Source organism: Labeo rohita, unplaced genomic scaffold, assembly GCF_022985175.1.
Source record: "Labeo rohita strain BAU-BD-2019 unplaced genomic scaffold, IGBB_LRoh.1.0 scaffold_872, whole genome shotgun sequence".
Lineage (NCBI taxonomy): Eukaryota > Metazoa > Chordata > Actinopteri > Cypriniformes > Cyprinidae > Labeo > Labeo rohita.
In genome coordinates this window covers 4,801-17,438 of record NW_026129824.1, presented here as the reverse complement: position 1 = coordinate 17,438, position 12,638 = coordinate 4,801, and the positions used below count along the sequence as shown (strand labels likewise).

Sequence of the window (12,638 nt, the reverse complement as noted above, 5' to 3'; positions counted from 1 at the left end):
GACAATGAGAAATGCAATTGAAATGCCAGAAAAGAAGGACAAAGAACATATAAAGGTGTATATATACAATATAGACATACAGTCAGAAGGCAAAACAAGAGAACAGTCAAAAAGTGGATGATTAACAAGGATGACAAAAATGAGAAATAGAAAAATAGGAAGAATAATAAACAAAACAGGCAGACAGACTGGTCAAGAAGAGAAGCAAAGGTTATAACGAATACAGAGGTACTTCTTAGGGGCTAAGCCCCTTACCTCTTCTGACCCTAGCAACGCCCCTGGTTTAATTAAAGAAGCTTGCAATTAGAAATGGCAAAGGAATTGGAATGAATGTAAACCAGGAAGACTTTTTTATAATATACTAAACGGGGTAAGTCAAAGTAAACTTAATTCTACAATTCACATAACAGGAAAGCACAGTAGTCAAAAACACGTTAAGGAAACCGCTGATCGTGTGTTGTTGTTACCTTCCTGGGTGCGAGCAGGACTTTTATTTTGGTACGACGAGGTGACGTCACACGTCTGCGCCGCTCCTGCATCTGTTGATTCGGCTGAGAAAAGGTTTGTGTTTGTAAACATTATAATGTTTAAATCAGTGCAAAGCGTTTGGTCTGTTTTACATGTGATGTAAATATTTATTAATATCGATCGCAACATGTAATACTTTATCTAACGTCAATTCACGTTATTTTTTGCGAGTAAAGTGCATCCACACATGAGTAACAGAATGTATGTGTAATTTCGCGCCCTGAGTCGTGAATTAGTTTATCATCAACACGAATGCAGTTGTTCACAAGTAGTGATGGAGCAAAAGAAACTCCGAGTCAACTGAATCAATTGCTTCTCAAAACGATTCTGTTTTGAATCGCTCGATTCACACATGCGGGACACAGATACAGATACTGCACATCCATCTAACCTTATGTTTGTCACACTGTACAACAATAATACTATTTTTATATTATAGTGAGGGCTAAGTTTAGGATGGGGGTAGGTGTACACGTTAAATAAACACAATCCAATAGGTAGAACAATTAATTAAATTGTTAGTTGTATCCCTTTTGACAACAAAAGCGTGTGATTATGACGACTTTTACAAATCATTAGCAAAGGTTTTGATTAAAGTAAAATATATTTAATGTGTGTTCTACAACAATTACAGTACAAATGGAATCCATACGTGTATAAATACGAAATGTCTGTATAGTTTGTGTTTTTGTTATTAATTTGTCATACCAGGTTTTTTTTTTTTTTTTTTGTTAATAGTTTTTGTCAAATCAGGGCCTGGTTTCACATACTTGGCTTAGGTTAAACCAGGATTAGGCTATAAAACAATCATTTAAGTAGTATTTTTATTTTTGCCTTGGAGAAAATTAAACTGTACTGGTGGTAAGCATAAATGACATATTTTAAGATCGGTCAGTACAAGTTTCTTTCAGGTGAAACGGCTCCGATATGCATTTTAGCATCATTTAATGCCGTTAACTGTCAGTCTGACTGATTCCCTCATCAGTGTGCTGACTACTCAACTAAAGAGCTGAATGAGACTCCCAGAGATTTTGTTTGGATTTATTTGATTTTCTGTTCATTATTCTCATCTCAATCATGACAGGAAAAACTCCTGCTAAGATCCACACACGCTTGCAAAGATGGTGTTTATTAAAGAGGAGAGTGAAGACGTGAAGATTGAAGAAACATTCAGAGTCAAACATGAAGATACTGATGAACAAACAGGTTAGTTTTCATTCTCATTTGATCTTTAATAATATGCCAAGCATTGATATTGTGAAGCATGTCCAGGGGTGTAAAATACTTGTGAAATTTTGCTTGATTACTGTACTTTCTACTGTATTGTAACTTCCTGTACTTTTACTTGATTGACATTTCTGAAGAATAATTTTTTTTTTACAATTCTTTTTACAATTTCATTTCAACTTGAGAAGTACTTGTTAAATTTTTTTGTTGTCTGATGTGTGAGAACCAGTGATGTTTGTGTTCACAAATCTGAAAAAGCATATTGAACAAATTGGCTTTGATATACAGAGCCCTGGAAGGGACATAATGGTGGGGAAAAAATCGGTTGTACGTTCACAATTGAGTGATTTTATTTTGAACTTGGACTCAAGTATTATATAAATACATCAAGGCACGGTTTTAGGACATTCTAAAATGCTTAATATAAGAAGACAGTGATATAAAAAGCCAACATTTGATATTTAATTAAATTTATACCACAGGCAATTAATGCAGTAATCTATTAAGCCAGTGGTTCTCAAACTTTTTAAAGTGGCGTACCCCCTAGAGCATTTAACATATTTTATTTATAGCATTTATCACAAAAAATATCTTTAATAAAATGGTAGCGATGCTTTCTTTCTGTTGTAAATTAAATGTTACAGTTCTGTTTAGTTTAACACTATGTTCAGTTGTAAATCATGTTTAGTGATGTTCTTACCAAGGAGTGGATAAGTTGTACTATAATGACATACTGAGTAATAATTAGGCCTGTCAGTAAATTATTTTTTAATCCAAATAACTGAAGGATTCACTTATTAATTACTCCAATTATTCACAAATAATTACATATCAGAACATGTGGAGAAAAAAAACTAATTGACCCAAGTAAATACTTAAAAAGTTAATAAGCAGTCATGGCCTAATGGTTAGAGAGTCAGGCTTGTAACCCGAAGGTCGCTGGTTTGATTCCCGCACCAGCAGGAATTGAAGGTGGGGACTGTGAATAAACAGCGCTCTTTTCACCTTCAATACCATGACTGAAGTGCACTTCAGCAAAGCACTGAACCCCCAATTGCTCCCCGGGCGCTGGAGCAATGGCTGCCCACTGCTCCGGGTGTGTGTGTGCATGTGTGTTCACTTCTCACTGCTGCGTTGACAGTATGTTGTCACTTTCACTTTTTTTTTCTTTTAACTTTGCATTAATTAATACAGTGCACGTTGAAAATAAAAGCACTGAATTTAATTCTTTCTCTGTTGTCTATATGCTCATCATTTGTCTCGTGAAGTCACTTTCATTTTGCCATTCATTCACCGGGTTGATGCTCTGATGGCCACCGCATAACTTTTAACAAGATTCACTTGTTTAAAACACCCATAATTATATAAACATTTACTATAGAACCATTATTTTTCTAATACACTTCTAAGTATATACAGCTCTATGGAAACTATTTATCTTCACCAGCGATCACAGATTTACTCTTCTATGTAAATGCATAGATAAACTGCGCTTTCAGCAGGCATTTCAGAATAGAACGACGAAAACAATATTAGTAATTCTGATATAACAGTTGAGAAATATAATAAAATACAATGTTTTGTTTGTTATTTTCCAATATTCCGGAGAACATTATTCAGTGAATTATTATCCAGTGAATTCTTCACTCTTTAGCCTATAGACCTCAGTAGTTTACGTCACTGCGCATTGCATTCTGGGTAGTCGCCGCCATGTTTTAGGACACGCTAAATAGCGTACATAGACAATAAATACTAATCACTAGAGGAAAAAAATGACTGTATTAGCGTTAATAATTTTAAGAGCTGCTTGCATTTGCGTAGAATAAATGTACTAATATTTGAATCCATTGTGTTCATTCGAGCACTCAGACGTGTGTCCAGAACACGACACATACACACACACAGAAATCATACCGCCGCCTTCTATTGTACCACACACAGGGCCTAATTAATTACTCTTTTGCAGTTTTTAATAACTAGGTGGCACTGATATATCTTTCCGATAAAATAAACATACTATAGGTTGATCTCAGTCAGTTAATGTTGTAAGTGGAGCACTGCTCTGCACATTTTGTGTGTATCTCGGATGTCTGTTCTATTCAAAGGTAAGTGCCCTGCAAACTCGAAATATTCCGCCCTGATTACAGTTGGAAGACAGCGTATATGTTTCCTTCAATGAACATTAAAGTGTGCAAGACATTAATTTAAATTGCATTTTTACATATTTACAGGGGTATATTGTGTCACATTTGTGTAAGTTTGGTCTGTGTGTGAAGACGATGCAGGCGGTGGCTTAGGGCAAATCAAAGAATGAATATTCTTAAGTAAACTTGTGCTGATTTCCACTGCTCAGGGAGTGGGGAACAATGAACTTTGTTTAGGGACCATGATAATCACAACACGTTCAGTCATGGAGCTCTCTTTGGACTAGCTGGTTGTCTGAATCAGGTTAAATAAAAGAGCCATGCAGTATATGCAGAGCGACGGTACGTGAAGAATGGAATTGAGAAACGCTGATGTATTTAATCATATATCATATCGCCCTAATTTCATTGAGGGATAAAGTTCAATAAGTTTTACTGGACTTAAATTGAACAAATACACGATTTCTTACATAGAGCTGCTGAACAGTAACGTTTAATCACATGAGTTGCTTTATGAACAAGGACAGTGATTGCAATGAGTCATATCACAAATTAAATTACATTTTCAAACGTGTTATTCATAGCGTGAGCACTTACAAATTCAAGTGGATCGGAAACTGTAAAACTGTAATAAATAATAAATACAAATGAAAAAGCCAGATTTTTAAGTTGTTTATTTTCATTGAGCTGCTTTCGCCATTGAGTTGTTTTAAGCTGAAAAGCATAAAATTGTGCTTCATTTTAGATCGGTTCTCCACTCCGGTCATGACAGCAGATATGGCAATTCATGTCACAGCAAGCGTTCCCCATTCTAATGTGTTTTTAAATGTACAATATACATTTTAACATCTACCTCCACTATTTCTCAGTCTAGACTGTATTGTCCTTGTCCAAATGTCCCAGAATGCCATGCGTTACTGACATCACGTTCCTATTCTCTATTAAACGGCTTATAAACTGTAGTTTAAAACAGTTGATATGACTCCTGTCATTTATTTTCTCCATTTGAAAACATTCTACTTTTTTTTTTTTGCTTATTAGCATTGCAGCTGATGCTTTTTCTAAATTAAATGTTTTTATTGTTGTAATATGAAGATTAAAGTTAACATAAAAGACTACTAATTTTCAACACTTTTTAAGATGACTGAAAGGAGGAAAAACCAAAGTGAAGTATGGACTTATTTCACTCAGTCACTGATTTACTTTATAACAGTAAATAAACATCGGTTCTGCATATCGGTTATCGGGCACATAATTATGCAAATAATCGGTATCAGTTATAAAAAAATCAATATCGGTCGATTACTAGAAATTAGACTTGTTTAAGGGTGTTTTCATTTGGTCCAGACCAAAAAAGAAATGATACATTTGGTCCTGGTCCACTTAGCATTCAAACTGGCATTTTTGAAATGCCAGTGAACCTAAAGGCATAGTGATATGTTTTCAGCCTGATTGGTCAGGTTGAATTATGCATATTTCATGAACTCTCCAAACATTCCAAACAAAAGGAAAAGGTGCAATCGACTTAAATTAAATGTTCGTGTATGACATCGAAGTACCCATTCACTGATCTAATACCATCTGCTGGACTAAGCACGCTCATTGTTGCATGTATATGATTTTTACTTTCACTACCTGCGAACTCACAAAGAGCTCATAAAAGGCACTTTGCCTCCTCATTGCTCCATGTTTGCCCTCTGCTCATTTTGTTTTGGAAAACACTTGTTCCCTTCATGAAATCATGTTGCATAGCATCCAATCTTGTCATTACTTCCTGTATTTGGTTAGTTTAGAAGGATTTGCTCCTTGTTGCATTCATATTTCATTCGAACCACACCAGAATTTGTTTGGAAGCAGACAGAGACCCATCTTTTTAGCGGACTCAGTCCATTTGTTTGGTGTGCACCAGGGTTTGGATGGCAGCATTCACACTTCCTCAAATGAACTGCACTAACAGCAATCGCACCAGAGTTTGTTTCAATCTAACCAAACATGTGGGTTCCAAGTGGGTCATTCCAGCTGGAATCATCAAATTTTGGAAAAGTTTCCCACCTGACCCCCTCAGATTTGTCTGAAAAAAATCTATGTGATGGGTAATATGCCCAATAGATCATATACAAAATTTCAGATCTCTACTGTGCGTACTTTTTTCACAAAAAATCCATAAAAAAGTTTGTTTTTTACCCCGTTTTGGCATCACAGTCTGAGTGACCATGTTCAGACTGAAATATCTCCAGAACTATTTGTTCCAGGTCCATGAAATTTTCTGGGCTAAGAGTCCTAGTCCAGAACTGCATGAATTACAACTCACAGCATTGTTACTGAATTTACACCTGGCATAACAAACATTAGGCATAACAAACATTTTTAGCCGTTCCAAAGAATACAGTTAAAGTGAAAGCCAACACAAAGAGAGGTTATGGAGTTCAGAAGCAAAACAGAAGTGGGTATTCTAACATTATACCAAGTATCAGTTCTTATATGTCTTTATGACAGCCATGCGCTCTACGTATGGACGTAAGTACATCACTGATCTAACAGCACTAGAATAGAGATATAGCCACCACATCAGATGCCATAAGTAGTTCATTTGTAATTTTAATGAGCACAGTTTATGTACTGTGACGGGGCTTAAATTATCAAGTGTGAAATTCTCCACAAACACTATTTTTCCTGCAAAAATGAACAGTTTAGAAGATATAATTTTTTTCCTGATATTTTAGACAAATGGTAGATTTGAGAGTAATCTATAATTGACCATTTGTCCTGGTCCAAACTGTGCAAAGCGTTTTTAAGTTCAACCTTTTTTGGGGTATGTCCTAAACAAAGAAACGAGTTAACACTATTGAAGAAGAGATTTCTGAAATTATATCCATCACCTCCTTCAATAGTGTAGTTCAGACCAGGGCAAACTCGGTCCTGGAGTGCCGGTGTCCCTGCAGAGAGGCCACCAGACCTCCAGGAGCGAGTTTGCCCAGGCCTGGTGTAGTGCATACACAATCTAGCATACCTGTTGTTGGTTAATGTTTTGATATCTGTATCTTTGTGCTATTAAACTGGGGTAACTTTCATTTGCCTTTTTTCAATTTAGACCTAATGCCACTGAAAGAGGAGTGCAAAGTGCTAAATGAAATGGAAGAGAAGGAACAATATGAGACTCATCGTGATTTTGTAACTGGAGAAGAATCTTCCATTTGACCACAGACTAAAAAGACTTTCTCACAGAAAACATCTTGTGAAGCATTAACTACAAGTTCTTTTATCCCTTTTCACTGTGAAAAGAGTTTCAGTGAATGTGGAAACCTTAACATCCACACTGGACTTCACACTGGAGGGAAGCCTTTCACCTGCCAACATTGTCGAGTCAGTTTTAGTGGAAGAGGAAACCTGAACAGTCACCTGAGAGTTCACACTGGGGAGAAGCCTTTCACCTGCCAACAGTGTGGAAAAAGGTTTACTCAAAAAGGAAACCTTAACAGGCACATGAGAATTCACAGCGGAGACAAGCCTTTCAGCTGCCAACAGTGTGGAAAAAGGTTCAGTTGAAAAAGGAAACCTTAGTTACCACATGAGAGTTCACACTGGGGAGAGGCCTTTCACCTGCCAACAGTGTGGAACAAGCTTTACTCAGAAAGGAAACCTTGACTCACACATGAGGATTCACACTGGTGACAAGCCTTACACCTGCCCTGAATGTGGAAAGAGTTTTGGTCAACATGGAAGCCTTCAATTCCACATGAGAGGTCACACTCTAAAGAAGCCTTACACTTGCCAACAGTGTGGAATAAGTTTTGATCAAAATTTAAACCTTAAAGCGCATATGAGAATTCACACTGGTGAAAAACCTTACTTCAGTGTGGAAAGAGTTTCAATCACCAGGGAAGCCTTAAAGTCCACATGAGAGTTCACATTGGAGCGAGTCTTTTTATCTGCCAATAGTGTGGAAAGAGTTTCAGTAGAAAAGAAATCCTTGATTACCACACTAGGCCTTTCACCTGCCAACAAAAGCTTTACTCAAAAAGAAACCCTTAACTGGCACATGAGAATTCACACTGGAGACAAGTGTTAGGTGTGCCAGAAGTGTGGAAAAAGTTTCAACCAAAAAGGAAACCTTGATTATCACATGAGTTCACGCTGGAGAAAAACATTATACATGCCCTTTTCGATATACATTGGAGAGAGTCCCTTAACAACAACTCAAAAAAATAGCCAACACGAGTGTTTAACGGTTGAGTTTCCATAAACATTCCCTCTTATCTGTCTCTGGGGTTTGCTCAGTAACTTCAAAATGAAATTCCAGGACTTTTCAAGCTGTAGTTTTTTAGTTTTCAAAGACTAAAATCAGAGATCTCACTTATCAAACAATATCTTTATTATCCTTCAAATTCAAATAAAACAAAATATTACAGATAAAGTGGAGCACAAAAGCATGCAATGGCGGTGGCAACTTTAACATTTGAAAGGATACTATGACAAAGTTATCTGGCCAGAGAACAACTGGCCCCCGACTGAGCCTGGTTTCTCCCAAGGTTGTTTTTTTCTCCATTTATGTCACAGATGGAGTTTTGGTTTCTTGCCGCTGTCGCCTCTTGCTTGATTAGTTGTGCACACTTAATTTCCAGCGATATCGTCAACTTGACTGCACAGATACTGTTTGAACTGAACTGAAGTGAACTGAGATGGACGATGACAATACAAGCTGCTTTGACATAATCTGTATTGTTAAAGCCCTATACAAATAAAGGTGACTTGACTTTTGGCTTTCCTTATTCAAACTGATTTACTGTCATGAATATATGATTGACCTGAAGAATAAAAGCTATATCATACACTTTGAAAATGAGCTATACCACACTCACAGACACTAGGGGGGGTGACAATACACTTAGCTCACGAGATCAAACAAAATACAGATACTTGACTCACTAGAACAAGACAATATTTGAGTACTATTTTTAACTTTTTTTTTTTTTTTAATGATTTAACAGCATGGTTTTATTGAATAACACTGAATAACATGGTTTTACTTAAGATACATAATGTCATATGCCTATTCAAAATATGAACATTACATAATGCTTTATATAACAAATACTTACAGAGGTCACCAAAGGCCTGGTGTTGTTTCACTTTACAGCAGAGGTGTCAAACTCAGTTCCTGGAGGGCTGCAGCCCTGCAGAGTTTTGTTCCAACCTTGCTCCAACACACATACTATGCAGGTTTCAGTTAAGCCTGAAGGACTTGATTAGTTGGATCAGGTGTGTTTAATTAATGTTGCATCTAAACTCATAGATATATATACTGACTAGATGTCGCCTCTGACGCTGCTGTCCATAGGAACGATGCGTCAGCGCGGCCGCCATCTTGGGTCGGGGGAAGCCGCGTCTACTCTGCATTAGTTAACATTGGCAGAGAACTATCAACGATTAAAATCACCTTAATTTGCTTAATTTTCAACCGATTTTCAAGCCGTTTGGTTTATTATAAATGTCAGACGTATATTTTTGATAGAACATAGATTAATTATATTATATCATATAAGTAAAATAATTAATTAATCTATGTTCTATCATAAATATGTGATATATCATATACAATACAATACAATACTTAGACACACCTACATAACTAATTAATTTGTTCTACAATGCACAAAACAATTACAAGGATGCTGATAGTGATATGAAAAAAAACATGAATAATATAAAATAAAGTATATATAAAATATGAATAAATAGATAAATAATAGAGCAAAATTTAAATTAATAAAGGGATGAGTTAAACCAGTGGTTCTCAACAGGGGGGGCGCGGAGGGATCGGAAGGGGGGCGCAAATCATGGATCGCGGAACTGGGGGGCCGCTCGGGCCTGGGCGCGGGTAACTTTTGACGTACAAAAATACATAGGCTATAGACTCATATGGATTATTCATTGAAAGGTCGTGATCTCGATTCAAACACACGCAATCTTACTGCTATATGATGATGATTTCGCCATGCCTATAAAACCTTTGAAATCGCAATCACATCGGAATATTTAAGCCTGCTTTCGCGCAACCGCTGATCCAGAGAGAGCTCTGCTCATGTAAGTTAAGCTTTGTTTGAACAAGCTTCACGACCAGGATACACGGTATAGGTTACATGTCTGTGTTGCAAACATTGAATAATAATTAAAGTATTCGGATAAATGCTCATTAAAGCCCTGCACGGGCCTCATATATATTTCCTAGACCGGCCCTTGTCCGACAGCTTATCAGAATTATCGGCCCGAGCCCGTCTTTCCCTCCTTCTCCCAAAACAGCTTATACTACTCTTTCAACTATTGTAAGTTCAGTTTTGTATGTAATGGTAAAGTGACTTTATTTCGTTTCATTATTTTGTTAAGTTAATTTTGAAAAATGTCTGGAGCATTTTTGTTCATTAAATATAGCCTAAAGTTTTTGTTTTTTAAAGTAAGGACTGTTTGATCAATTTTGCCTTCTTAAATCATCATGACTTGTTTAAAATAAAATCTATAGATATAGGCCCAAAAGAGTTCAAGTATAAAACAATGTTAGTTGCCACGTTAAACTTAGAGAAATGTGCGCTATTAGACTCATACCCAAATTTGTGCGGAGAGTGGAAGCTAAAGGCGCATTGCAGGACATTGAGGCGCCAGCGCGATTACTTGCATTGTTTTTTCAGTGGAAACAATTTAAAATATTCCGTCATTTTTGCTCATAATACATCTTTCAGAACTGTTAAGGGTCAACTTTTAATTGTGTGCATTCACAGCATCAACAAAACGTTGCAAAAGGTGCTTTTATTAAATAAAGAAAACAAACATTATGCGCTTTTTGTCGTCTCAACAGGAGCGCTTCACAAAAATGAACCGAAACTCAGCAAATGCATACCTCACAGACATGATACATATATCTATAGAACGCTTGAAATGATTCATTAACGAAATAAAACAAATACCCTGTCACAAAAACTCTTTCTATATGTAATCTGTAAAGATGCATTTCTCTAAAGGCGCGTCCGAGTTAGGATCGGCAACTTCATCCTTGCTACACTGAAAACACTGGTTTATTAATAAATAATTCAAATATCCCCTTATTTCCCCCGAAACATTCATTGTAATTACGTTTGCTGGTACTTTGTGGCATTTTCAGCCTATTGCGTGCTTGAACGTGGATCTTTCAGCTGCGCTGATTCGCTGCTGATGGCGGAGACACTAAACGCTTTCCGAGCCGGTCTCGAAAGTGAAAGTAAAAGTGAAGTCTCGTGGTGTTTCCACCAGCGAGGAAATTTGTTTTCATTGCGTGCCACATGATAGGGGAGGTTTGGGGGGGCTTTAGTTCCAAAAGGTTGAGAACCTCTGAGTTAAACAAACAAAACGGAAAAAAAAAACAATTATGGACTTCCTGACCAACAGACCTCAGAATGTTAGGATGGGGAACCTAACATCTGCATCTAGGCAGAAATTAAATCATCATAAATCGTCCAAATCTCAAATAATTTTTTTTTAGTTTTTTGGTTTGTTCCAACTGACAGACATGTATTTATGATTGAGTCCAGAGAAAATTGAAGCTTTTGATATTGATCTACTTCAAAACTAGGTGTAAGTTTATTATTCTTCCACTTCAGTGAACTTAAAATTAACGTCTCGGTTACATCTGTAACCCTCGTTCCCTGAAGGAGGGAACGGAGACGTTACATCATAACTGACGTATTTGGGGTCTCCCTTGGGAGGCCAATCACCTCTGAATTCAACTAGAAAAAGCCAATGAAAATTGGCGAGTGGATTTTGCATGCCAAGCCACTCCCCCCGTACATACGGGTATATAAGATGGCGGCGTGCAACCACTCACTCAGATTTAAGCTGAGGAGCTGAGCCGAAACCGAGCCCCCAAGCGCAGTCCCGAATTGTGGCAAGAGGACGTAACGTCTCTGTTCCCTCCTTCAGGGAACGAGGGTTACAGATGTAACCGAGACGTTCCCCTTCAGTCGTTCTCTACGACATTACGTCATAACTGACGTATTTGGGGTCTCCTCTGGAAAACGGCACAACTCTGGACTGTGCTACGTGATTTGAGACGCAGATGCTGACAGGCAAGCGTGCCAGGACAGGCGAGTCTCAATACGTAACCTTCCCAACGCCCTGAAGGCCAGAGAACCGGGCCTTCCAGGGGTGCCAGGTGACTGAAGCAAGCGTTGGGGGGGGGCGGAGACACTTGAGAAGTCAAGTGGAAGAAGGAAGATATGAAGATATGAAGAATGGGGACTTATAGAAAAATAAGGCCACAACCGGGAGGGGTGAAGGAACCCCCTACCGGACACATCCAGAAACTCCGCTCTAATCTGGACTGAGGGGGCCAGGAGGATCCAGGGTTCACCTAGGGGAACAACTGGAAATGGCGCACGGATCCAAAAGGAATGGCGCAGCAAGCCGACACCGAGCCGTCCACCCGCAAATTACCTGATGTTACCTAACACACGGGAGGAAACCGGCTCAACGCGGAGGTTTTAAAACCGCGCAAAGGTGTTTGGTGTTGCCCAGCCCGCAGCTCTACAGATGTCTGCTAGAGAGGCGCCGTGCGCCAACGCATCGGAGAAGGCGACACTCCGAGTGGAGTGGGCTCGAACTCCCAGGGGGCACGGCTCACCCTGGCACTGGTAAGCCAGGGTGATGGCATCAACCACCCAATGGGCCAACCTCTGCTTGGAGACAGCCTTCCCCATCTGCTGTCCTCCAAAG

At 38.2% G+C, this 12,638-nt stretch overlaps 1 long non-coding RNA gene across 1 annotated transcript; it reads left to right on the top strand.

Annotated features, from left to right (window-relative positions):
• Window positions 1–507: 507 nt before the first annotated feature.
• LOC127162279 (uncharacterized) lies at window positions 508–8,724 on the top strand. Its single transcript, XR_007827293.1, has 3 exons — window positions 508–561; window positions 1,613–1,734; window positions 6,991–8,724. It is a non-coding gene; the product is annotated as an uncharacterized LOC127162279 (long non-coding RNA).
• The last annotated feature ends 3,914 nt before the right edge of the window (window positions 8,725–12,638 follow it).